The 25671-nt window shown below is 55.3% G+C and overlaps 1 long non-coding RNA gene across 4 annotated transcripts; it reads right to left on the bottom strand.

Moving 5' to 3' along the window:
- Window positions 1–10720: 10720 nt before the first annotated feature.
- On the bottom strand, window positions 10721–25211 carry LOC144321154 (uncharacterized). 4 transcript variants are annotated; one of them, XR_013386892.1, is made up of 6 exons: window positions 25040–25191; window positions 18716–18866; window positions 18057–18245; window positions 13792–14908; window positions 13155–13422; window positions 10721–12515 (listed from the first exon to the last, which is right to left on the bottom strand). It is a non-coding gene; the product is annotated as an uncharacterized LOC144321154 (long non-coding RNA). The 4 variants fall into 4 exon arrangements; XR_013386893.1 differs by having other exon boundaries at window positions 10721–13422; window positions 13792–13989; window positions 14373–14908; XR_013386894.1 differs by having other exon boundaries at window positions 10721–13422; window positions 25140–25211.
- Window positions 25212–25671: the final 460 nt, after the last annotated feature.

Raw genomic sequence — 25671 nt, 5'->3', positions numbered from 1 at the left:
CTGGCCGGATGCACACGGTAAAGACGCGGAATCTTCCGTGTCCAGGGCAGGCATTGCTAATAAACCACAGCCCTCCTCCTCGCTGAATCCAGATGCTGCCTCCCAATCCCCCTCAACCCCGGGGCCCCCGGGGGGCCCTCCGGTTGGCCGGGGCCGGATGGACGGATTTGCTATCCCAGGCCAGTCCTTTAAGTTTCTAGATTCTGGGGCCGCAATGTCTCATACCGTAGCCATAGCTGCGTGTGGCTTTGGGGGGCCTAAGGCCGAGAGATAAGATAAGGAGATGTGTTCTGAGTCGGCACAAGATGCACAAACACAAAAAGAATGTGAACCAGCTCGTTAATGATTATCGTGTCGATGACGTGGCAGGATGACACTACTTTGAACATACTGGGTTAGAGGAAACATGCCAGTAACATCTGACCCGGCTTTTACAAACGGGGCTCACGGTCTCTTGCAAGGGGCCCGGGGTTCGGGCTGCAGGGTAGGGGGTCACTGCCAAGGGCCTGAGTTCCTGGCTACGCCCCCCTCCCCCACGAGCCACTTCATGGCTCTGCGTCCTTGTCCCTGAAACGGAAACAGTGACAGCTCTTATCTCACAGGACTGAGATGGGGGAACACGAACACATCCAGGTACGCATGTGGAACAGCTCCTGGCACCGCAGTAAGTGCCAAGACAGGCTTGGCTACACCTTTAACGTCCTGTTGCCTGGGAGGCGGAGCCGAGGCCCTTCCTCTGCAGGAGTGGGGCAAGGGGTACAGGGCCCAGCCACCCCCCCTCCAGAAGGAAGAGAGCTGCTTCCTGCCCTCTACCCCCCAAAGGGGTGCCCCCACCTCTGGGGCCACTACCTCTGTCACGCCAACAACCCTCCCTGCGACCCTTCACTCTCAACCCTTGAGCTCTGGCAGCCTCAGAGCTCCCCATTCTCTTCCTGCTCCCCAGGCCCCTGCTCTCTGGCTCAGTTCCACTTCCTGGAGAGCCCTGGATGTGTAAAAAAAAAAAAAAAAAAAAAAAAAAACCATGGTAGGGGCGCCTAGGTGGCTCAGTCAGTAAAGCATCTGCCTTTGTTCAGCTCAGGTCATGATCTCAGGGTCTTGGGATCAAGCCCTGCATCAGGCACCTGCTTCTCCTTCTCCAGAGCTTGTATTCTCCCTCTCTCAAATAAATAAATAAAAATTAAAAAAAAATTTTATTAAAAACCCCACCATAGTAGCTGTGCCTCTTCTGACACGAAGCAAGGGGGGCAAGTTTTAGAGTTTCCGTAAACCTTAGAAAATACACAAATAGTATAAAAGGGGGGGGGAGAAAAGAGTCTTCTTGATTCCACCAACAAGAGACCACCGCCGGTGAATGCCTCCTTAGCTCCCTTCCAGAGCAAGACTCTCCAACAGAAATCAAGCCACAAACGGGAGCCACATGGGTCATTAAAAAAAAATCTGGTGGCCACGTTCAAGAAGTAAAACAACCAGGTGAAATTAATTTTGACAACGATGGTATTTCACTGAAGGCATCGGAAATATTGTCATCTCAGTGTATAATCATATAAGCAATGATTGATAAGACGGGTCACATCTGGGTCTTGGAAATCCGGTGTGCCGTCACACTCCCCATGCCCCTCCATCTGGACCAACCACCTACCTTCCTTCCTTCCTCTTTTTTTTTTTTTTTAAGATTTTATTTGTTTATTCATGAGAGACACAGAGAGAGAGACAGAGGCAGAGACACAGCAGAGGGAGAAGCAGGCTCCATGCAGGGAGCCCGACGTGGAACTCGTTCCCGGGTCTCCAGGATCAGGCCCTGGGCTGAAGGCGGTGCTAAACCGCTGAGCCACCCGGGCTGCCCCCTTCCTTCCTTTCTTTCTTTCCTTCCTTCCTTCCTTTCTTTTTTTAATTTTATGTATATCTGTCTGTATGTATTTGAGAGAGAACAGAGGCAGAGGGAGAAGCAGACTCCCCGCTGGGCAGGGAGCCTGACACGGGGCTCCATCCCAGGACCCTGAGATCATGACCTGAGCTGAAGGCAGACGCTTCACCAACTGAGCCACCGGGTGCCCCGGGACCAACCACATTTCAAGCTCTTGACAGCCCCATAGGGTTCACGGCGTCTGGACGGGGCAGCATGGGTGCGGGGTGCCTTTTAAAGCAAATGGGTGTGAATGGGTTTGACCACCACATTGGGCTGACCTGACCCGGAGCCGAGCCACCTTCAATGACAAAATCCCTTCCTCCCTCGGGATAGGCTGCTCTAGGGCCCCACTCGGAGCCACCGGTCCTCCGGCAGGAGCTCCACGCACCATCCCCGACAGACCGGATGCCAGGAATGAGCGAATGCCAGCAGAGGAAACGGGGAAATCCCGGTGAGGAGGGCCCGGGATCCCAGAAGCCCTCCAGGATTACGAGACGAGGAGGCCGCAGTGCTCCATGAACACTGTCCCTGCCCTGTTTTCTGTACTTGCTCAGACTTCCTGAGTTTTGTGCTCAAGGCAGAAGCAGCTCGGAGACACCGAGTACTTCAGGCTTGACATCCTGCCAACTGGGGCTTCGTGCAATGGGCTCCCCTGCACTTCCCGAGCTGCGAGTCTCCCAAGATGAAAGACTACAAAAGGAGACACAAAATAGTCCCAAGGAGGGACGGCTTCGGCTGGCCCAGTTTGCAGAGTCCCCGCTTTGCCTCTGATGTGAATAATTCATCCCTTCTAAAGCACTGCTGTTCAGTTAGAAGCATCATTATTGCATTTTCTTTGATGAGGCCCTTAAAAAAACCATAAACACCCAGCGCATTAGAAGAAGAGCCCAGAGAGCATCATTTAGCCATTTGCTCAGGCAGAAAGCAGCGCCCGCGATCCTCTGTGACGGGCTCGCACCCCGCGTCGACATATCAAAGCTGCCTCTGTTCCCTCCGCGGCTCGGCTCACTCGGGGGTTCGGCCTTGTTTCTTCTGATGGGTTTACGGAGGTGGCCCCAGGAAAGGGAGACGACCAGACCAGCCGGGGGATCTGGCAAGCGGAGAACCAGCCTGGGCCGGGCCCCTCCCCTCGGGGGCCTCCTGTTCTCAACTTCCTCGCAAAGATGAGCCCAAGTGAGTGACTCCAGCGAGGCTGGCTCCGTGTGTGTGTTCCTGCAGAAGCCGAAGGACATCCCGAGGGGCTCTGGGGACATTAATGATTTGAATCATGGCAACCACCGCCGCTACCGTTAACTGAGCACTTACTACGCGCCTGGCCGCCCGCACTCAGAACTTCAGATGCAGCCTCTCATCGAATCCTTGCGACCCTTGTGAGGAGGTCCTCATCCTGCACCCATTTTACAGGTGAGGAACCTGAGGCCCAGGGAGACTGAGTCATTTGCTGGGCTGTCTGCCCTCTGCTGTCCTTTATCGTCTCTCAGGGTGGAGAGGGCCATTCCACTCTGACTTCTGACAGTCCCCAGAGTCCCAGCTGGCGCCCAGAGCTCAGAGGTCTGCAAGGATGTCTCTGAGCTGGGCAACAGCGGGCTGAGGGACGTCCTCAAACCAACCATTTCCTACAAAGCCGCCCAGGCGGGCTGCTGGGCTCCTGCTCACATGGAAGACTCGGGGATGCAGGGGTCGGGGGCGGCTGCCTCCATGGGCATCTGGCCCAGGCCCCCTGCAAGTCCTTATCCAGAAGCCCACACTGTGGAGTAGATTTTAAGGGGGTTGCCCTGGTCGAAGGACGAGTGGAGGACGCAGAGACCCCGCGAGCAACCCCTGGGTGCACAGAGCCCATGAAAACTTCTGCTCGGGGCAGCTCTGTCCTGTGATGAGATGGGAAAAGTGAGTCCCCGCAAGGGACAGCCCAAGGGGCCACAGTGTCCGGGCACCTGCTGCGTGCCCTGTGGCGCTCAGGATCTCCCTATCGTCCTGTCGTCCCTGGCACCCCCGCAGCCCGCGGGCTCCCCAGTTCGCCAAGCCTAGATTCCGGGGAGGGGATGCCCAAGGTGGGATGCACACCTGGCCCCATTCCCAGCCCCACACCTAGGCTGGTTCCCTGGGTCGGGGCGGCCTGGCTCCTCGGTCCGCACTGACAGCTGATGCCTTCCAGATTTTCTGTCTTACTCTTGCAGGAAAATGGAGCCCAAAGCTTTGGTTTGGCTCCCCACATGGAAAATCCACCCTGCCGTTTGGCCGGCGCTGGTGCGGGCTGACCGGGTGCCTCTTGGCCTCGGGAGCCTCCTTTCCAGTACAGTAGAGCCCGGCGGAAGGAGGCCCAGCCGGGAGGAGGCCTGGCAGGGCCTGCGGTGGGGCGGTCAGCACGGCAGCTGCCCCCCAGCTGCAGCCCAGGCCTGCCCGGCCCTGGACGCCCGGCCCAGCTCAGGCCCCGTGGGAAGGAGGTCGGAGATGATTTTCCTCGCTTTGCACAAATCCGCAGCCCCAAGATGAGCTCACTTCCGCCCCCAGCTGGGGGGGAGCAGAGGAGCAGCTGTCTCCTTGCAGGGAGCCTCGGCCTGGGGCTGGGCACCCGCCCCCAGGCCTCCGAAGCCTCAGCCTGTCTTGACCACCCTGCCTCCCTCTCCACCTCCCTCCAAGTCCCCATCTTCTTATGAGGGTGGGTCAGCCCTTCTGCCCCAGATGCGATGCGGAGCGAGGGGCCAGCGTCTCCATGTAAAGGTGGCTCCTGTTCTCCTCGTGCTGTGTGGACCCCATCTCCTCGCCCACACCGCAGCAGCCCTGAGCTTTCTGGGGGTACCTGGTGGTTCCAAAGACTTCCCCTACTTGGCCTCATTGCATCCTCCCGAGGAGCTCCTGTGGCGGGTGAGCAGGATTTAAGCTCATCCATCAGGCGGGCGGGGGGCGGGGGCACTAAAGGATGCCGCTGAGGGTCAAGGTCCACAGCGGGCAAGTGTCACTGTGCTCCTGAGGCGTCTGGTCCTCTTGGGAACGCCCTTCGAAACAGGACCCCCTTTTTTTTTTTACCAAGAGACTACCACGGGCATCCGTCACACTCAGTCCCCATGGGTTTGAAGTTTGCTTCAGGCAGGATCCCCGGAGCTATGTGTGGGCGGCTCTGGGCCGTGATCAGGGTGGCTGGTCAGGTGCATGCCCGGGCGAGGAGCCCTCCCGCCACCCCCACTGCCCAGGCCTAGGGCTGCTGCCCCACCTTCCCCGGCCCTCCGAAGCTTGGAGGAAGGTGGGCGGACGAAGGGACAAAGACCCTCTACTGCAGCTGCTGAGAGGGACAGAGGAGGAAGGTGGAAGGAGGGAAGAAAGGAGGGGGGAAGGAGGACAGTGGAAGGAGAGAGGGGACAGAGAGGAGGAGGGAAGGGAGGGAGGAGGAACAAGAGGAGGGAGGAAGGAGGCAAGGAGAAAATGAGGTGGGAGGGGAGGAAGGAGGAGAGGAGAGAATGAAGAGGGAGGAGAGGAAGGAAGGAAGAGGGGAGGGGGGAGGGGAAGGAGAGGGAGGAGGGAGAGGAGGAGAGAATGAGGAGGGAGGGGAGGAGGGAAGGAGGATGGATGGGAGGAGAGAATGAAGAGGGAGGAGAGGAAAGAAAGAGGAGGGGAGGGAGTAGGGGGAAGGAGGGAGGAGAGGAGAGAGGAGGAGAGAATGAGGAGAGGGGAGGAGGGATGGGAGGAGGGAGGAGGAAATGAAAGGAGGGAGGGGGAGAGAAAGAGAGGAAGGAGGGGAGAAGGGAGGCGAGAATGAGGAGGGAGCTTCCTGGGGCAGTGACGGCCCCGTGACCTTTCCTGAGTGTCTCTGGGCCCAGCCCAGGACACAGGCTCAGTACATGTTTGTTAAGTGACTACATGACCCAGACGGGGGAGGGGCTGACCCTTCCACACCCGGGGCAGAAACAGTTCCCCCTGAGGGGCCACTTGGGCTGACAGGACACTAGCGCTGTCCTCTGCACACCCTCCCCTCCCCCTCCCCCACCAGGGTCCACGGGGAGCTGAGTCTCACCCAAGGGGACCCGGCCCCGCCTACTGCCGGCACTGGGCGCACCTGAGCTGGACCTGCCTCTGTGCCCCCTGCCATCACCCCCCAAACGTGACCCGCTTTTCCTCACCTCCTGGCAAGGAGCCCCGGTGCTCCCATCCGCTGGCCTCACCTCCCTCCCGACACAGCTCCCCACCTGCTTCCGAGGCGTTTCCGTCTGTCTCCCCTCTTTTCTGGGTCCTCTCTCGCTGCCTCTGTCGTGAAACACTCGAGGGCGCTTTCGTCTTCGCCGTGTCCCCCCCCGCACGGGCTCAGTGAGGCAGGCTGTTCCAGGCTGTTCCCTCCGCGGACTTCCATGTGGCAAAACTGCGCGAGGCTTTTACCTGCCTGGGGGAGCCCTGCCTTCCCGGCCCCCCGAGGGGACGGAGCTCCTCGATGGCGAGCAGAGGAAACCTGGGTGCGAGACTCCGGCTGGAGAGGCCTGGCCTGCCGCCGCCGCCTCCGGCCAGAGGAGCACGCGTGCTGCCCACGGAGCCGCACTCTTAATCCGCAGCTCTCACCACGGCCCCATTTCACAGATGGGGAGACAGAGGCTCAGAGGGGAAGCCACTGTCCCCAGGTCACACAGCAGGTAAGGTGTTGTCTGTCCACCGTCAAGCTCTTCCCCAACGACGTGGGTCGCGTGGCCCAGGCTCACTCCCCCTCATCCCCCTGGAGCAGGGTCCCACCGCAGGCTGTCCTGCTCCAGAGCACGGAGGGCTGGATTCGCCTTCCGTCCTCCCTTCCCCTGCCCCGCGCCACTGGACAGTATCAGCAGGGTGAGGACCTGCCGGTGGAGGGGGCTTCTGCACCTGCGCACCCAGAGTGCACCCCCTCTGAGCACCCAGAGGGCATGACCCACGGGCTTGGGGTCCAGCCGCCACCTCTCTGTTTTATCAGCACCCCCAGCGGTAGCCCCTGCCCAAGACCAGTGGCAACGGGCCAGGTACCATATCGGGGTCTTTGGAAGCTGCGTCTCCCACCATGGTCTCCCCCTCTATAATAAGGAGCCGCACCCCATGCCCAGCGTGGGCCCTGGTGAGTAGCGGAACATTCTGGAAGCCTCCTGGAGGAGGAGAGTTTCCAAAAGTGCAGGGGCTGAGGTCAGACATTCCTGCCCGCGCCCTCGGCCACCGTCCTGTGGAGTCAGTGTTTTGCAATCAAGGACCATGTGCAGATCTGAGAGCGAAACGGGGAAGACGGTCCAGAGCAACGGCTCGTTCCCGCACCGGAGCCAGGGCCTCTGGCTGTCCTGACGCCGGGATGCAGCTGAGGAGGATACAGCAAGATGCCCGGGCTCCTCCCGGGACGCTGCCCAGCCGCCCGGGGATGGGCAAGGCGTGCAGGGCCTCCTCGGGGGGCGGGGGGGGGCCGTGGAGACGGCAGGCCTCCCAGGGCCTCAGCTTCCCTCTGTAAGGTGGGGGGCGGACAGGTCCCTCTGGGCTCAGCCTCCGCTTCCCGACTCCCGAGTCAGACCTGCATAGGCCGGGACTCTGCCTTCCCCAACGCGGCCCAGGGAGCACTTGTGGGGGGCACCGGCCCGGAGAGCTGGGCAGGGGGGCCGGTGTCGGGGTGACCCGGGGGATTTCTCTCCCTGCCCGACCTAACTCGCGGCGCCCCGGGGAGGCCGGCCCTGGGCAGCGCCCGCCTGCTGTCGGCCTGGGGCGCCGGGGGCGAGTGGGTGCTGCAGGGCCCTCGGGCCACAAGGGGGCAGAGGCGCCCAGGCGCGGCGCCCGCCTTAGCTCCGCTAGCCTGGCCGGCGGCGGCGGCGCTGCAGAGGGGGCCGGCGGGCCTCTCCCTGGAGCTGGCTGGCCCTCAGGCCTCTGCCCGGCCTCTCTGGAAGCCTGCTAAAGCTGCCAGAGGCCCTGCGTCCGAGCCGGCTGGGGGCCTGGGGCCCGGGGCTCCCAGCGGCCCTGCCCCCCCATGGCCAGGGGCTCCTGCGCCGCCCTCCCCCGCCCCATTTCGCAGGTGGGGAAGCTGAGGCCCACGGAGGGCAGAGGCTTGCGCCAGGCTCTCCCCCCTGAGCAGCTCTCCCAGAGCTGGATGACTTTGCCTTTTGTTGTGGTAGAAATGCTGCTGAGAATTTCTTAATCCCCTTTCGCAAAAAGACAGGTTGTGCTTTGTGCAGAAATCGTTATTCAAAAATTACAGACTCTGGTTGTTTCTATGGAAACATTTTTCACCTTATGCAAATGAAGCAAGAGGCATGAAAACAACGCCTTCCGTTTCTGCCCCCCTTCTTTTGCGTGGAAACTTGAAAAGCAGCCACTGAAAGTTTAATCCAGGGCCAGGCGAGGACAGGTGGCCTCTGACCCCGCAGGTGCGCCCGCTGCGCCACCGGGTGGGCCTTTGCCCTGCTGCGCTGAGCCGAGGCTCCGAGCCCCCGGCCAATTGCTCCTTCTCTGATCCTTAGCGAGTAGTAGGTGGCAAAGGTCACACCAGAGGGGCCCCCCGGGCCCTTCCAAGGAGACCCCGCTGCCCTTCCAGACTCTGATAGAAAGCCCACCCAAAATGCAGCCAGGAGTGTGGGCAGCCCCCTTCTCGTCCTCTCCCACTCCCACTCCCTCAGGCACCTGTTGTTTGCCCAGCCCCGACTGGTATTCCTTTGAGGGGCTTTCCCTCCGCACCCCCTCCTGCACCCCGCTCTGCCTCCAGGGAGGGGAGTGGCTGGGGTTCCTGGAGACACGGGATGGGGTGTCAGGTATGCATCTCTCCTCCGGTGCTGATCCAGGTCCCCATGCCGGAGCCTCCTGACTGTGTGGCCTCGGGCAAGTCTCTTTCCTCCCTGACCCTGGGGTCCTCCCTCGTCACCCTGTGCCCCTCTTAGAATGAGGGTGCTAGCACCCACCTTGCGGTGCTGTGGTGAGCGTGAACCAGGACTATCTTCCATCCTCAGCATGTAGTGGGGCCTTAACCCGAGGGAACTGCCTAGAGTTTCTAGAGAAGTGGCTTCTAGAGAAGGGGGATCCAGGGCGAGGACAGGCTCTCAGGGATGGTGCGGGCGGGGAATCCGCACCACCCCCGGGCCCCCAGAAGCTCCCTTCACGTCACCCAGCTGCTCCTGGCAGAGGCGGCCACCAGGAGGCAGTGTCTCACAGAGCAAGAGCACTGCATTTAGAGTCCAGAGAGCTGGGTTCGAGTTCTGGCTCAGAGGTGTCCTCACTGGGCAATCTGGGGATCATTTCTCCTCCCCGGACCTCAGCTTCCCCATCCCTCAGGAGCCCTGTCAACTCCCCGGCCGCCCCTCAGGACCACGGGGGGACCCGATGACTGAAGGCCATAGGAGGTGAGCAGCTGTGGATCAGTGGTGTGGAGGGTCCAGAGGCTGACTGCCCGCCCCAGGTGCCGGCCACGACTCCATGGCCATGACCTGACCGTGCAAGCTCTGGCTCTGGGGCCCCTCGGGGGCCTGCTCCCTTCTGCTCAGCTCCCTCTCCTGGCAGGGTGAGCCCTGGTGCAGCAGGTGCTACACACTATTCTGTAAGGTCCAAGTATCCCACTGTTTTAAGTAAGAAAGCCCATCGTGTGGGTACTGTTATCTCCCATTTTACAGGTGAGAAAACAGGAGCAGAGAGGCCGAGCAACTTGTCCAAGGTCACACAGCTGATGAGTGGGTGACATAACAAAATACGGCAGACCGGGGGCCTCAAGCAATGAAACTGTACTGTCTCACAGTTGAGGAGGCTGGAAGTCTGAGGTCAAGGTGTTGGCAGGGCTGAGGGCTGAGGGAGCATCATCTCTCCTGGGCTGGTGGATGCTCGTCTTCATGCTCACGTGGCGATCTCCTTCTGCGTGTGGCTCCGTGTCCAGACTTCCACGGCAGTCCTATTGGATTCGGGTCCACTCTAAAGGCCTTGTTTTAACCTATTACCTCTGTGAAGACCAGGTCTCCAAATGAGGTCACAGTACCGGGGGTCAGGACGCCACCGTGTGAATTTGCAGGAGACGCAGTTCAACCCAAGCCGGAGTTAAGAGGTTAAGATACGAGACACAGAGGCTGAAGGGGCGAGGATGGCAAAGGGGATTTTTCCCTCCTTTCAGAACAGACTTTAATCTGTAACATGGCAACAGTGAACCTGAGGCTCCCACTTTCCAGAGAAGTCCCTGGAAGTGGCCCCACGGACTACCACGGGAGGACAGGGCGGCTCTCCACACGCTTCCGCCGAGGCTGCACAAGTTGGGAGAGGACCCGACTGTCTCATCGCATCCCAGTGAGTTCATCTATTTGATGCACCGGCTATGAGAACATCACTCAGAGGAGCCAGAGACGGCCAAGCGGAAAAATGAAAAATCATAATAGAGTGAACAAAACTCTAAAGGTACGGGTGAGCACACGTCCCAGTTCTCTGCGGCCCTGTCGGGTTGCCTGGGTACTGCCTCTCAGGTCCGAGCCCACCCTCCCTCGCCTGCTCCTAGGGGCGCGGCGCCACGCTCCGTCAGCCGCAGGTGCTGGAAAGACAGCGTGGGAGGAAGGGCTTGTCCATCCTGGTTCTGGTGAGGGACCTGTAGGCCCCTGGAGCAAGCTCAGCCCCTGCAGCCCGAGTGGCCCCACCACCAGGGTCCACACACACCCAGGTCCTGCAGGGGTGTGACACCACAGCACGTGGCTCCTTCGGGGCATGTGGCAGCTACTGGGCAACTGGAAGCTTCTCCCAGCACCCCGCTCAGGCAATTTTGCAGTGACTGCCGCTGACGAGACACGTGCCCGTGGACAGCTTTGCCCAGCACCTCAGAGAGCATTTTCCAGTAAGTTCTTTTTTTATATATAGATTTTATTTATTCATGAGAGACACTGAGAGAGAGGCAGAGACACAGGCAGAGGGAGAAGCAGGCTCCATGCAGGCAGCCCGATGTGGGACTTGATCCTGGGACCCCAGGATCACGCCCTGAGCCAAAGGCAGACACACCACCACTGAGCCACCCAGACGTCCCTCCAGCGAGCTCTTATGGTGGGTTCCCAACACATCCTGCCAGCCTGGCACCTCAGTGACCTCCTTAACATTCAGTGAACTACAACCACATCCCCTCCCCAACTTCTCAATCTCAGTCCAGGGGTGGGGCATCGTGGGTGCTCTCCCTCAGGCCTAGGGGTAGCAGCTGCTCCTTGGAGCTGCTGTTCCTTAGGGATGTTCTTTAGGATTCTCTTCGCTTCTTGCCAGCCACTCCTCATTCCTCCGATCCTTGGTACAGGTAATAATTTTTTGTGTTACACTTCCCCTGTGTCATTTCTGTCTCCTGATTGGACCCTGACTGATCCAAAATTGGTGCAAAGAGTAGTGCCAGGTGACAGATGGGGTTTGGGGATGGGTTCGGTCCTGCCTTTGGGCTTGAACGCGGCACCGAGCTGTCAGTGGGGAATGGGACCTTAGTAATCCACACGTGCAGCAGCATGGCAATTAGTCAAATACTCACGTGTGGTTGATTGTGATGAAGTGGCCCATGCCTCGGGCGCCCCAGCGGATGCTGAACCTGACCGTTATGGCAGTAATGATGACTATGAGGGTTTTAGTGAGCTCTGGATTCTTTTGAACGCACTTGAGCACCAACAAAGAGAAGATGACAAGCTCAGGTCTGCTAGCTCTCTGCTCCAGTCATGGTCTGCAAACCAGCAAGCTTCCATGACAGCTCCGAAAGAAGCCTTAATTTCTTTGGTGCTTGCAAGGCTGATATTGCTGAAAATCAAATGAAAAATTTAATTGTGCAGGCGGCTGAAATAACAATTGAATCCACAGTCTCAACAAGTTTCTGGGGAGAAAGTCAGGGCGCTGATTAGTAAAGAACAGGATCCTGAAACTTGCAATGGGGACATCTTACTGGAGCCAAATGAGACTGTCAGTCTTGAACGCCCTTCCCGCTGAGCTTCGCTGACCACGGGAAGTAGCTTTCCTTCTCGTGTCTAAAAGAGCAAGACGTCCTCCGCCTAAAACACTATGAAAACCCCCCTGGGCACCTGGAGGGGAGCTCGTTCTCCTTGAAAGCCATCATACCCACTCCCTGTTGCCACCAGACCCCTAACAAGACCCCATTCTCAACATACCCCTGGAGGACAGGTGTGCACTTCAACTGGCAAAAGTCTAACCAAAAGGATCGCAAGGCTTTTTGCTACGCATTGGCAGAAATCTGGAGAACATACGTGGGTGTAGATTCTGAGGGCATTAGACCAAGGAAGAGGAAATACAGTATCGGGTCGGGTCATACAGGGTAGACACCTTCTAGAGATGCCGGATTAACATGTTAGCTTGTGTGACTAGGTGTTAATTGCCTATTGTCACGTAACCAATTACCGCAAACTTAGAGACTCAAAGCAGCACACCTTCTTTATCTCACGCTTTCGATGGGTCAGTCACCTGGACATCTGCTCCAAGGCTTCTCACCGGGCTACCACTCAAGGTGGCAGCTGGGCTGGGGTCTCAGCTGAAGGCTCAACCAGGGAAGGACCCCCTTCCATGCTCACGTGGTTGTTGGCAGTATTCAGGTCCCCGCAGGCTGTTGAAGGGGGGGCCTCAGTACCTCGTTGGCTGTTGGCTGGAGGCTGCCCCCGTGGACCTCTTCAGCACGGTCACTTACTTTACCAAAGTCTGCAAGCTGAGGGGGCAATAGAGAAAGGCTGCTAGCGAGACAGAGGTCACAGTCTTACATAACCTAACCACAGAAGCGACACCCCATTGCCTTGGTCATATTGAATTGGTGAGAAGTGTGTCGCAGGTCCCGCCCATGCTCAATTACACAAAGGCGTGAATACCAAGAGGCAGGGGTCACCGGGGGCTGTCTTAGAGTCTACCCAGCACGAGCTGGAAGTGTTCCTCACAGCTCATTTGGTTGGCTGACTGGGGCTTGGGCTCAATACTGGCCCATAGTTAACGAGGTTAGAGGCCAGGGCTGAGTGGGTAGGACTGCGGACTGGGGGCAGGAGTGTGCAACCTGCACACTCGACCCTCTAGCGTGTTCTACAAGGAGGCTCAGAAGACACTTGGTCTGCTAAGAAATAGGAAAATACATTTGTGAACAGAGGGCCTCCATCCTACAAATCTCTGTGTTTGCTCTGCTTTTTAGGTCAGGCGTGAGCTGCAAAGATGTTGCTGCAGAGATGGTGCCCTGATTTCAGTGGGTGGATAGGTGATAGCTGGAGTCTCCTCCGCTCAGGTCTGATTCACCCAGTTGGTCCGTGGACCAACCCTCTGGTGATTTCTCCAGTTCCTAAATGTCTGGTTGGAGGAGACACACCGAGCAACCCTCAGGGTCCCACGCTGGCTCTCTGACCCACGAGGCGAGGACTGTTATGGCAGGAAGCATTTAGTGAAAGCCCCTGGAGCTTCGACGCCAACCCAAGACAGTGAACAAGAAGCCGTCCCTGGGAGCACTGCGGAGAGAGAGCCACTTAGAGGAGCAGGGGTACTGAGACCCAGAGGTCAGAGGAAGCCTTCCACCAGCAACGCAGCAATGGTTTCACTGCTTGGACGATGAAAACTACCATCTGGCCATCTTGAAGCCACTGAACCAACATGAAAAAAAAAAAAGAAAGAAAGAAGTGACTGTACTGGCCAGAGTGACCAATCCTGATTGCCGAGGGGGGTAGTGCGCTGCAGTTGTGCAATGGAGACGAGCACTACTGGCTGTGGAGCGTGGAGGATTCTGCAGGCCCCTCCTGGTGCTCCCACGGCCAGCAGCAATGGGGGTGGAAGACCATCCCACCCACCCAAAGCATTGCAGGGCAAACGGGACCCAGAGCCTTCAGGAAGGAAGGTAGGGGGGTCGCTCCACAGGTTAAGGAACAGCTGGGCTCTGGCTGAGAACAGGGGGACCACGAGCTGGGCCGTGGAAGAAGGAACCTGTCCCTGTCAACGAGGACCTCATGACTAACCATGGAAGTGAATCGTGGGGTAGCTCAGCCTGCGGCCTGTTTGCTTGACCCTTGCGCGAGCACGTGCACGTGTGCTCCTTTGCACCTGCTGTCTCCTTCTTCTCGCTCCTTCTTCCCATCTTTAGTTCACATGCAACTTGTGGGAAGTTACCTTGACAGTTTAGTCTGCAGGTAGGAACGTATTCAGCGAGGCTGCAACTGAATTTGAGGAATGAGTAATACAAACAGTGACTGTTGGGACTGTACGTCTCCTCATTTCGGGGGCAGGGCAAGCGCTGTGTCGCGTTTAAGCGGTACAGCTGGATCTCACCCCGGTGCGGGGGTGGGGGGGTGGGGATACGAAGTCGTTTTACTGCTCCACGGGAATTCCAACATGTGAAGTGCGGAGAAGGAGGTTGAGGAGCCAGAGGGCTGGAGTGTGCCACTTACCAATCTATTGTCCCTCAGCTCCGATTGGCCCTTTCTTGCCTGCGGCCTGACAGCTGAGCAGGGCCCTCTAAACGTTTGCCCTGTGCCCACTGGCCCCACGTCCGGCTCTGCTGGCCCGGGAGGGACAGAGTGGGAGGAAGGGGCTTTCTCACCAGGTCCCAGCGAGCTGGCCGGGTGACGCTGCGCCCGCTCCGGGCTCCTGCGGCGTGGGCGGCCTCTCCGGGCCAGCAGCGTCCTGTGGCTCTCTCTCTAGGCGGTTTGTAGAGGGCTGTCCGTGGAGAGCCGCCCTCCCCTCAAGGGCAGATTTCCAGCCAGTTTTGCTGGTGTAGCCCCACGGCCACGGCCAGCGGCACCGGGCACAGCTGTGCCCCCTGCGAGGAGGCCTGGATCTCAGCCCCGGGTTGGAAGGGCAGGGGGACGTCTTCCTTGGTTGCTCCTAGAGTAACATTTCGATAAGCGTTCCTTGCTCGACTACTCTGCGAGTCCTCCCTCCCGTGCCCGGGGTCCAGTGGACACGCTGATTAGAACACCAAGAAGAGGGCAGCCCGGCTGGCTCGGCGGCTTAGCACCACCTTCGGCCCCTGGCGTGATCCTGGAGACCCGGGATCGAGTCCCACGTCGAGGGACTGCTTCTCCCTCTGCCTGTGTCTCTGCTTCTCTCTCTGTGTCTCTCATGAGTAAATCAAATCTTTAAGAAAAAAAAAAAAAGAACACCAAGAAGGGAGGACGTTAGCTAGAACATTCCATCTGCAGCAGGTGCTCCTTGAGGGGTTACTATGTGACAGCCCCGTACCTGGAGACGCAGGTGCCCCTGGGGCCATGGTCTCTGCCCCAGTGCATTTACACCCTAGGGGGACAGACAGATACTCAACAGGCAGAGAAGTGAATACTCTAGAAAGTTGCAGATACCAGCAGGTGCTTTGATGCAAAATTCACAGGGTGATTCGCCGCGTGGTGACTGTGGGTCGGGGTTAGGTGACACCTCGGTGAGGAGGTGGTGCTTATTCTGAGATGTGAGAGGGCAAGGGAAGATGGGGCGGGTGCTGGGGATCATTTCAGGCGCAGCATGGCAACTGCAAAGGCCCTGGGGTGAGAATTGATTTGGAATTTTTGTGCCGCAGCGAGAGGACCCGGAGCTGCAGAACAAGAGGAGGAAATGGTAGGAAAGAGGGTCTGAAACGGGTGAGGACAGATGGTGTGTGACTTTGTAGGCGGCTCCGATGTGATTTGAAGTCAATAGGGAGCCCCCGGAGGGTTTTAATCAAAGATTGCATTAAAAGCACTTTTTAAATGTGAAGGTGATCTCTAGGAGAGCTGCGGGGGCACGGGCGAGTGTGCTCGCCACTTAATATCCTGTTGCCCCTTCTCACTGTTGTCGTCACCGTCACCGTTGTCACCAGCGTCACTGTAGTCAATATTGCCACGCACTGGTTTTGTTCCCACGGCCAGGATTCTAGAACTGCCTCCCTGAAGGCGTTCCCAGACCCTCCGGGGCATAGCCGGTGTCACCCTCTCCCGTGCCCTCCCCTCCCAGGCCTCTGGCACGGTTCCCTGGACGCTCTCACTCCAGTGGGCACAGCGCAAATCTCTGTCTCTGTCACAGGCACTGCCCCCCACCAGGACACTGCCCACCCAGCGAGGACGGCGGCATCCGGCCCAAGGGAGGTTGGAAAGATGAGCTGAGCGCAGCTGGTGCTGTGCCATGTCCCAGGAAGACACTCACAGAGGTGTAATCGAAGCAGCAGAAGTAGACCCCAATCCCATTTAACAGAACAAGACCGAGACCCACAGAAGTGAAGCAACTTACTTAGAGTCACACACTCGGAGGGTTCAGCCTCCAAGGTCCCCTACCGTCGGCTTCTCCGTACCTCCTCTGGTTGGGGAGGAGGGGGAGGGACAGGGGCAGGACACACAGCTCCCTGCCGGTGCAGCTGGGGAAACTGAGGTCTGAAGTCTAGATCCCACCGCCAGGAGGCTCGTGTACCTCTCACGCTCAGGTCGGTGTGACCGAGAGTGACCGAGAGTGACCGAGCGCTGGGCTGCACTGCCAGGGAGTGGGAAGCCAGGCTCTCGCTGGCCAAGAGGGACACAGAGCTAGAAAAATCATTACAGGTGGATGAATTATTCACGGCATCGTCAACCTCCTCAGGCCCCGGACAGCCGGGAGCTCGCCGAACAGCCCAGCGCATCTTATTACCCACGTGTAATGGCCTCTTTTCTCTGTCTCAGAAGAAAGTGATTCAACACCATCAAATATTCATGCGGGGCGCAGTGGCCGCTCACACGCTGGCCCTCCTGCGCTGCCCCAGAGGTCAGGGCTGACGCCAACCCGGGACCTGGAGACGCGGCCGGGGGAGCGCAGGTGGGCCCGCCTCCCTGGGTCGGGGTTCGGGGGTTCCGGGGCGGCAGGGGGCCACGTGGGGATCCCCACACACCACACACCGCAGCCTCGGCCTCGTCCCTAACCTCAGGAGGGCCCGGGGAAGCGGTGCTTGCTTTCCCGCTACGGAGATAAGGTTGATTTTGCAGCCTGTCCCCAGTCGGTGGGTTTGGGGGTCCCGCAGGTGCACCTCTGCCCCGGGCGGTCCTGGGGCTAAGGATGAGGAGGGGCTCTGGGGTCTGTGCTCCCTCCTGTCCTGTGGCCACAACAGACTAGCACACACTGGGAGGCTCCAACAACAGAAATTTATTCTCTTCGAATCTGGAGGCCGGGAGTCTGAGATCAAGGTGTCACAGGGCCACGCTCCCTCTGAAGAATCCGGGGGACTTCCGGCTCCTGGTGGCTGCCAGTCGCCCCTCCAGTCTCTGCCTCCACTTGGCACAGGCTCCTTCCCTGTGTCTCATCCGTCTCCCCGGGGACCCTCATAAGCAGGTCAGTCACCGGATTTAGGGCCCACTCTATTGCGGGCTGAGCTCATCTCAACTTCATTATATCTACAACGACCCTATTTCCAAATGAGGGAACATTCTGAGGTTCCAGATGGATGTGAATGGGGGTGGCTCCTCCCATCAGAGGAGCCATGCTGGAACTCACAGAATCAGCCACAAGCTACCTGGTTTCTGATTTTTAGGTCTGCCAAGTCACCCCATTTCCCCTGGCTTCTCCTTCCTGTCTCACCCACGCCCATGTCTCTCCTGCTGTTTTTGCAACCCCTCTCTGGAGTCTTGGGAAGCTCAGAGGGTTTTTCCAGGGCCAATTGGCCCAGGTGCACCTCACTTTACCCTCGTTGCTCCGAAGGACCAGGGGTTCATGGGTGCCCTGGGCTCCACTGGGGATGGAGGCCCCCAGCACTCAAGTTGGGGTGCAGCCAATGCAGGTGATACTCCTCCCACATCCCCTTGGCCCTCCTGTCCCTAAGCTGACCCAACAGATTCCAGATGTATGCACCTGGTACCCTCTACCTGGGCTTGTCCAGCCATCCAGCCAGCTGCAGCGTGGGGTGGCCCAAGTGCCAGGAAGTTCACCTTCCTCCTGCTGGGTCAGCTCTCAGCCAATGTCCTCAGCTCCCTTGCCCCATGAGTGGTGAGCTCCGCTGCATGGCTCACACTGCCCTCCAGACACCCTTGTTCAAATAAGCTCCAGGCACCCATTTCCGGAGGGACTTCTTTAGAAATGCTCCCTGTGCCTTCCCCCAGCCTCCTTCCTTGGCCCTCAGTGCTCCAGAAACACCTGCCGGTGGGCAGTGACTCTGTCTCCAGCCACTGCTCCCAACTTCCCAGGACACCCCTCTCATCCCCAGATCTGTCCAGCCCTCATGAATCACCCCCTGGGAGATGTTTTGACTGCCCCACACAGGCCTCCAGCCCCCAGCCCCCAAGACCCCAGCTCCCAATACCTGGAAGTGTGCCGTCTGAGCTATTCACTCATGTGCCGCTCCGACTGTCTCTGAGCAGCTCCAGCCTCACCCCCGTGTCCCGTCACTGAGCGGCACAGGGAAGGCCCGGGGTAGCCAAGTGGTCTGCCTGTGGGCACCGGGTGACACCACAGTCAGGGCCCAGCGGTGATTTTCAGAGATCTAAGGCAACTTTGCCATTAAAAAAAAAAAGTAAGAAAGAAAAAGAAAGAAAGAAAAAGAAGAAACATGTAAAATTAAAGTTTGCAACTGCATTGGCTTGAAGACAAATATAATCCAGGCTGGATTCATTATTATTACATTCATTTTTTTTCTCTTGATGTTAAAGGAAATTAAAATGAAAACATCTTTACGGTTCCTTAAAATATCATGGGCCCTAGGCTCTGCTCCGGTTGCACCCAATGCAGTGCAGCGGCTGGCCAGGCCTGACCACCAGGCCCGGCCCCCCAGATCCGGCCACCAGACCCGGCCCATACTGGAGGGGCACTGGAGGCCAAGAGAACAGGGGAAGGAGAGCTGAGGCCCTGTAGGTGGCAGTGACCCGGGTGGGGGCTGAGCTGGACATGAGGCTGGGGGCCAGGGGGCAGGGAGCACGCCCCCCAGGCCCCCCCACTCCTCCCCCTTGGGGCTTGCGGGCTTACCCAGGCTGCTGTGCTGTGTCTCCTGTTGTCGGGAGGCGGTGGGGCCAGAAGCTCAGCTCGGAGCCAGACTGGCTGGAAGTGAAGCTCAGCAGCCCACACCGCCAGCCCCGGGCCCCTGGGCAGATCACTGGATGCCTAGTTCCATCCTCGTCTGAAAAACAGCGATATGGAACGAAGCACTTAGAGTAGAACCCAGCAGGTCCTTAACAAGTGTTACCAGCCTCTGTTATTAATTATTTCTGTTACCACTGATTACCTCATTGGGTCCACCCAGCAACCTGGGAGGATACTCATTTTCCCATTTTTGGAGGAGGAAACCGAGGGAAGGGAACTGCCCGGGGTCCCGGGGTGTGGTGAGCATGTCCTACCTGCCAGGGGCAGGGCCGTGTCCTCCCTGAAGAGGCTTCTGATGAGGGACAGACTCCACTCCCCACGGCACAGACTACAATCCGAATTCCAGTAGAGCCCAGACCCCCACCCCCATCCCAGGCAGTGGTAGGGTCAGACCTCCACCCAAATCAGCCGACTCCTGGGCCCAAGCCTTGAACACCCGGCCCCCCAGGGCTGGATGGGGCCCTCATGGCAACCCGATGCCAGAACCCTCCGTGGCAGGCTCTGCTGCTTGTTTTTTCTTTTACTCATGACTCATGTTCTGGAGACACCATGTTGCAAGAACAGTGCATTCTCTGAGGCCCACACTGGAAGAATGCAATCATCGGGACAGCCTGGGATGGTCTGAACAGCAGGACTGAGGGATTTGCCTTTCCCTGATTCCCAGCTCCCCGGGGAATGGCCAGGACCCTAGCAGCAGGTGGGAGAGGAGCCACCCGCCCCGGGAGCCAGTGCGGGTGTGAGAGCGAGGCCCAGCCTCCCTACAGACCAGCATCCACTTCACCCCAAAGCATCGGCCTAGTGAACGGGAGTCCCCACGGGGCAGGCCACCAACCCCAACTTGGGGTTTCCACCCAGTGACGTTAGCCACAGGCTGGCCTGAGCCAGTATCCGCTCTTCCCTATTTGTTCGGCACTCATTGCTTTATTCACCAGCAGCCTGTAGACAAGACGGACCCAGGTCTAGAGGACAAGACAAAAATGGACAAGTCATCACACAAGTCCCTATAAATGACCCTGTAGTGAGGGCCAAGGAGGGAAGCCCACACCAGGCTTCTCACCAGCACAGGCCCCAGAAAGCTTCTCAGGGGCAGAAACCCCGAGGGGGCCCACAGAGAGGAGGGGATGGCAGGGCAGGGGTCCAGCACGAGGTAGGAAGATCCTTTCTGTTTCACTCTGGGTGTTAGCTGGCATCCTGACAGTGCCCGCTCTGGGTGTGTTGGTTCTTGCACCCAGCAGATGTTTAGTGTGGCATGACTGTGCTAGGCTCTGCCCTGGGGACCTGCAGGTAGCACCCGAGTCCTGCCTTCAGAGGCCTGATGCCGTCATGGGAAGATGGGTGGTTTTGAACCTCTCCCAGTGCACTCTCCTCCCCCCTTCCTCTCCTACTTACCAGGGGGCTGGGCCCTGAGGATTCTTGCTTTGGAAGGTGGTGGGAACTGCTGAGAACAAGGCCCTCACCTGGACTGGGAGATGGGGCCTCTGACCTAGGGAGCCTCCCACCTGATGGGAAAAAGCTAGAAGCCAATGGGGAGGAGTAGTGGTGATGAGGGCCCCTGAAGCTCCCAGAGAATCCCAGAAATGTGGCCAGAGCCCTGGGAAGCACCTGTGGAGCCCCTCAGGTGGGGTGTGCAGATGGCAGACAGAGTATCTCAGGGGAAACCATGCACTGTCCCTGACCCAGACCCTGCACCGGCTCCTCACTGCTCTGCCCACTGACACCTGGCCAACCCACCCTCTATCAGAAAGCCAGGCAAGCTGTTAAAAAACCGAATCCCACATTTCTGATCTCCTGTCGAGCAAGCAAAAAACTTGGAAGTTGCTGCTCAGTTTTAACAACAAGTAAAAAACCAAATAAGCCAACCCCCCCCCACTCTTCTTAGATCCATAAAAGAAGGAAGGTCACAGGGCAAACTGCTGCCCCCCAAATTAGAAACACTGACAGGTGAACACAGGCCATAACTTACAGGAGCAGAAACCTTCGTGAACACCTGAGCTGTGATTGATGAATCGCTGGATGCTCAGTGTGGACGACCTCAGAGTCAAAACTCCAGGGGGACCCATCAAGGAGGGTCCTCCCACTTCTGTGAGTTTTCACCTCCAGGTTCTTACCAGGAACATCAGAGGGAAATCCCCTCGTGTTTTTGGCAGGAGGAGGGGAAACGAGCCATCTTGAAGTACCCCAGAGCACAAGGCCTGCGCTCAGGAGGAACCAGTTACCCAGAGCCTAACCTGCTGGGGTTTTATCAGAGCCTAACTGACCCAGGGGCAGGGGAACACCCAGCTCCAGCTGGCTCTAGCCAGCCCGTCCCACCCAAGGGAGAAGTGCTGAGAAGCACGTGGGAAGCTCAGAGTCCAGAGCACAGGCTCACACAAAAACCAGGACCTGCTCACGGGACTACAGAAGTCTTCTCTCCCGCCCACACCTCACCACCACATCACTAGAGCCTACTTGCAGCGGTTCCTTTTACCCAGTACATTGTGTCCTGCTAGCAAGAAAAAATTGCCAGATATACTATAAGGAAAAAAAAAAACCAGTTTTTTTAATAGTTTTTTTTATTCAAACCCCAGTTTGAATATATAGAGCAAATATCAGAACCAGACTCAGGTTTGGCAGGGATGTTGGAATCATCAGACAGGGAATTTAAAACAACGATAAATATGCTCAGGGCCCTCATAAAGTAGACAGCATGCAAATACAGGTGTGCCATGGAAGCAGAGATGGAGATCCTAAGGAAGAACCAAAAAGAAATGGAAGAGATCAAACGCACTGAAATGAAGAAATGCCTTTGATGGGCTTATTAGTAGACTGGACACGACTGAGGAAAGCATCTCTGAGCTTGAGGATCTCGATAGAGACCCGCAGAACTGAAAAGCAAAAAGAACAGAATATCTGTGGACTGTGAGACAGTTACGAAGGTGTGACATGGTGTAATGGGAAGGTGTAATGGGAAGGAGAAGAAAGAAGAAAGGAATAGAATAAACATTTGAAACAAGAATGACTAGAATTTCCCCCAAATTAATGTCAGACACCAAATCACAGATCTAGGAAGCTCAGAGAGCACCAAGCAAGGATAAATGCCCAAAAAACCACACCTAGCCATTTCAAGCTGTAGAAAATCAAAGATAAATAAAAAATGCTGAAAGAAGCCAAAGGAAAATAGGGTATTACCTACAGAAGAACAAAGGTAGGAATTACACCCAACTTCTGCTCAGAAATCACACAAGCAAGGAGAGACTGGAGTGGAATGTTTAAACCCCATAAATCTAGAAGACTGTATCCTGTGAAATCACCCTTCAAACATGAAGCAGAAATGAAGACTTTCTCAGACAAAAACTGAGGGAATTTGTTGCCCGAAGACATGTTTTTCAAGAAATGTGAAAAGAAGTTTTTTTAGAGAAAAGAAAAAAAATATAGGCCAGAAACATGAATCAAATGAATTAAGGAAGCACATGGGGGAATGAGACAAGGGGAGGGTAAAATGAAACCTTTTTTTTTTTATTCTTAATTGATTCAACAGATAATTTGTTCAAAATACCAAAAAATATATTTGACTATGTATACATTCTATTACATATATATTCATAAGAATATATATATTCTTATGTACACTTATATATAAGTGAAATAAATAACAGCAATGGTACAAAAGATAAGAGGTAAGAATTAGGATTACTTTGTTATTATGAGATGCTCCTAATACCCATAAAGCAGGATAGTGTTTTTGATAGTGGATTTGAATTAGCTATAAGTTCATATTGCAAACTCTTGAGCAACCACTAACTAAGAAAGAAGGAAAAGAAGGAAGGAAGGAAAAGAGAAAGAAGGAAGGAAAGAAGAAAGAAGAAAGAAAAGAAAGAAGAGGGATCCCTGGGTGGCGCAGCGGTTTGGCGCCTGCCTTTGGCCCAGGGCGCGATCCTGGAGACCTGGGATCGAGTCCCACGTCAGGCTCCCGGTGCATGGAGCCTGCTTCTCCCTCTGCCTATGTCTCTGCCTCTCTCTCTCTCTGTGTGACTATCATAAATAAATAAAAATTAAAAAAAAAAGAAAAGAAAGAAGAAAGAAGAAAGAAGAAAGAAAGAAAAGAAAGAAAGAAAGAAAGAAAGAAGAGAGAGAGAAGGAAGGAAGGAAGGAAGGAAGGAAGGAAGGAAGGAAGGAAGGAAGGAAGAAGGAAAGAAGAAAAAAAAGAAAGAAAGAAAGAAAGAAAGAAAGAAAGAAAGAGAAAAATAAAGAAGGAAAGAAGAAAGGAAGACAACTTATATGGGAAAAAGGGGAGAAAATAAAATCATATATAACATTGAATTAAAACCACAAAAGGCAGATCTGCAACAACACAGATGAACCTTGTGGACACCATGCTAGGTGAAATCGGTGACAGAAAGACAAACATTGTACGATCTCACTGATACCTGGAAGCTAAAAAAGTCAAAATTATAGAAACTGAGTCAAAGGGTGGTTGTGGGAGGCTGGAGTGTGGACGAAATCGGGAGCTATTGGCCAAAGGGTACAAGCTTTCCAGTGTGAAGTGCAAGAGTTCATGGGATCTGATGCGCACAGCAAGCATGGTGATTATCGTCAACAATGCTGTATTGTATACTTGACAGTTGCTAGGATTGTAGATCTTAAGTGTTCTCACCACACACAAAGGTAACTATGTGAGGTGATGGACGTGTTAACTAACTTTATTGTGGTAATCATTTCACAATATATATGCATATCAAATCATTGTGTTTTATACCTTAAATTTATGCAGTTTTACTTGTCAATTATACCTCAATAAAGTCGGAGGGGCGGAAAGAATAGTTATTTTAACACACAAATCCCCCAATACCAATTACTTAACACAATAAATATTTCATACTCAAAAAGAAAACCCACGAGAGGCAGAAAACAAGTGGAAGGCAAAAATAGGAACAAAGACTAAAGGCAATAAATATAAAACAGTAACAAATGCGGTGGATATCAATCCAACTATATCAATAACCTCTTTGAATGTCAACGGTCTAAATGCGCCAATTAAGAGACAAAGATTGTCAGAGCGAATCAAAAAACAAGAGCCAAGGGGGGCTTGGGTGGCTGTCAGTTGAGCGTTCAACTCGGTTTCGGCTCAGGTCATGATCTCATGGGTAAGACTGAGCCTCTGGCCAGGCTCCCTGCTCAGCGGAGAGTCTGCTTGAAGATTCTCTCCCTCTGCCCCTTCCCTGCTCTGTCCCTCCCCCATGCTGCCCTTCCCCCCTCCACTCTCTCTATAATAAATAAACTTTAAAAAAAAAAAACAAGAGCCAACTCTATGTTGCCTACAAGAAACTCACTTTATTTAGGTATGTATTATTGTTTATTTTAGAGAGGGAAGGAGGAGAGAGGGGCAGAGGGAGAGAGAGAACCTTAAGCAGGCTCCACGCCCAGCATGGAGCCCAACGCAGGGCTCAATCTCACGACTCTGAGATCGTGACCTGAGCTGAGATCAAGAGCCAGATGCTTTGACACCTGGGTGACTTAGTCGGTTAAGCATCTGCCTTCAGCTCAGGTCAGGGTCCCAAAGTCCTGGGATCAAGCCCCACATCAGGCTTCTTGCTCAGCAGGGAGTTTGCTTCTCCCTCTCTTGCTCCCCCCCCCTCCGCTTATGCTTTCTCTCTCTCTTTCTGTCCTTCTCTCTATCCAATAAATAAAAAATAAAATCTTAAAAAACCTCAGATGCTTAACCAACTGAGCCACCCAGGTGCCCCACAAGAACCTCACTTGAAATACAAAGGTGCAAATAGATTAAAAGTAAATGGATGGAGGAAGATATGCCATGCAACACCCATCAAAAGAAAGCAGGAGTTGCTATATTAATTTCAGAGAAAGGAAACTTCAAGGAAAAGAATGTCACCAAGGGGGCCGTCTGGGTGGCTCGGTGGTTAAGTGTCTACCTTTGGCTCAGATCATGACCCCGGGGTTCCAGGATCAAGTCCCACATCAGGCCCCCACAGGGAGCCTGCTTCTCCCTCTCCCTGTGTCACTGCCTCTCTCTGTGTGTCTCTCACGAATAAATAAATAAAATCTTTTTTAAAAAGTCACCAAGGATAAAGAAGGATATTACATAATGATAAAGGAGTCAATTCTCCAGGAAGACATCACAGTCCTTAATAGGTATGCACCTAACAACAGAGCATCAAAGTATGTGAGGCCAAAACAAATAGAATTTCAAAGAGAAATAGATAAATTCACTACCATAGTCAGAACTTTCAACACCCCTCTCTCAGAAATGGACAGACCCAGCAGGCAGGAAGTCAGGAAGGACATAGCTGAACTCAATAGCACCATCAATCACCTGGATAAAATTGACATCTATAGACTACTTCAACCAGTGATAGCAGATTACACATTCTTCTTAAGTTCAAATGGAACATTCACCACAATGGAACACATTCTGGACACAAAACAAAAAGAATGCTGGAGAATTCCAAAAAAATTTGGAGATTAAACAACATACCTCTAAATAACATACATGTCCAAAGAGAAAATATAAAAACCTTTTGAACTGAATGAGAATGAAAACATAATTTATCAAAGTTTGTGAGATGCAGGAAAATTGATAGCATTGGGTTCATATACAAAAAAATAAAAGAAGGGAGGGATGCAGAGTGGCTCAGTGGTTGGGTGTCTGCCTTTGGCTCAGGGTGTGATCCCAGGATCCAGAATCAAGTCCCGCATCGGGCTCTTTGTGGGGAGCCTGCTTCTCCCTCTGCCTGGGTCCCTGCCTCTGTGTCTCTCATGAATAAATAAGTAAAATCTTTTAAAAAACAAAAAGGGAGATCTGAAATCAATCACCTAAGGAGATCAAATTAAATCCAAAGTGAGCA

This window comes from Canis aureus, chromosome 9 (assembly GCF_053574225.1).
Source record: "Canis aureus isolate CA01 chromosome 9, VMU_Caureus_v.1.0, whole genome shotgun sequence".
NCBI classification, from domain to species: domain Eukaryota; kingdom Metazoa; phylum Chordata; class Mammalia; order Carnivora; family Canidae; genus Canis; species Canis aureus.
Note: the sequence above shows the minus strand (reverse complement) of the source record. Positions and strands in the feature narration are given on the sequence as shown.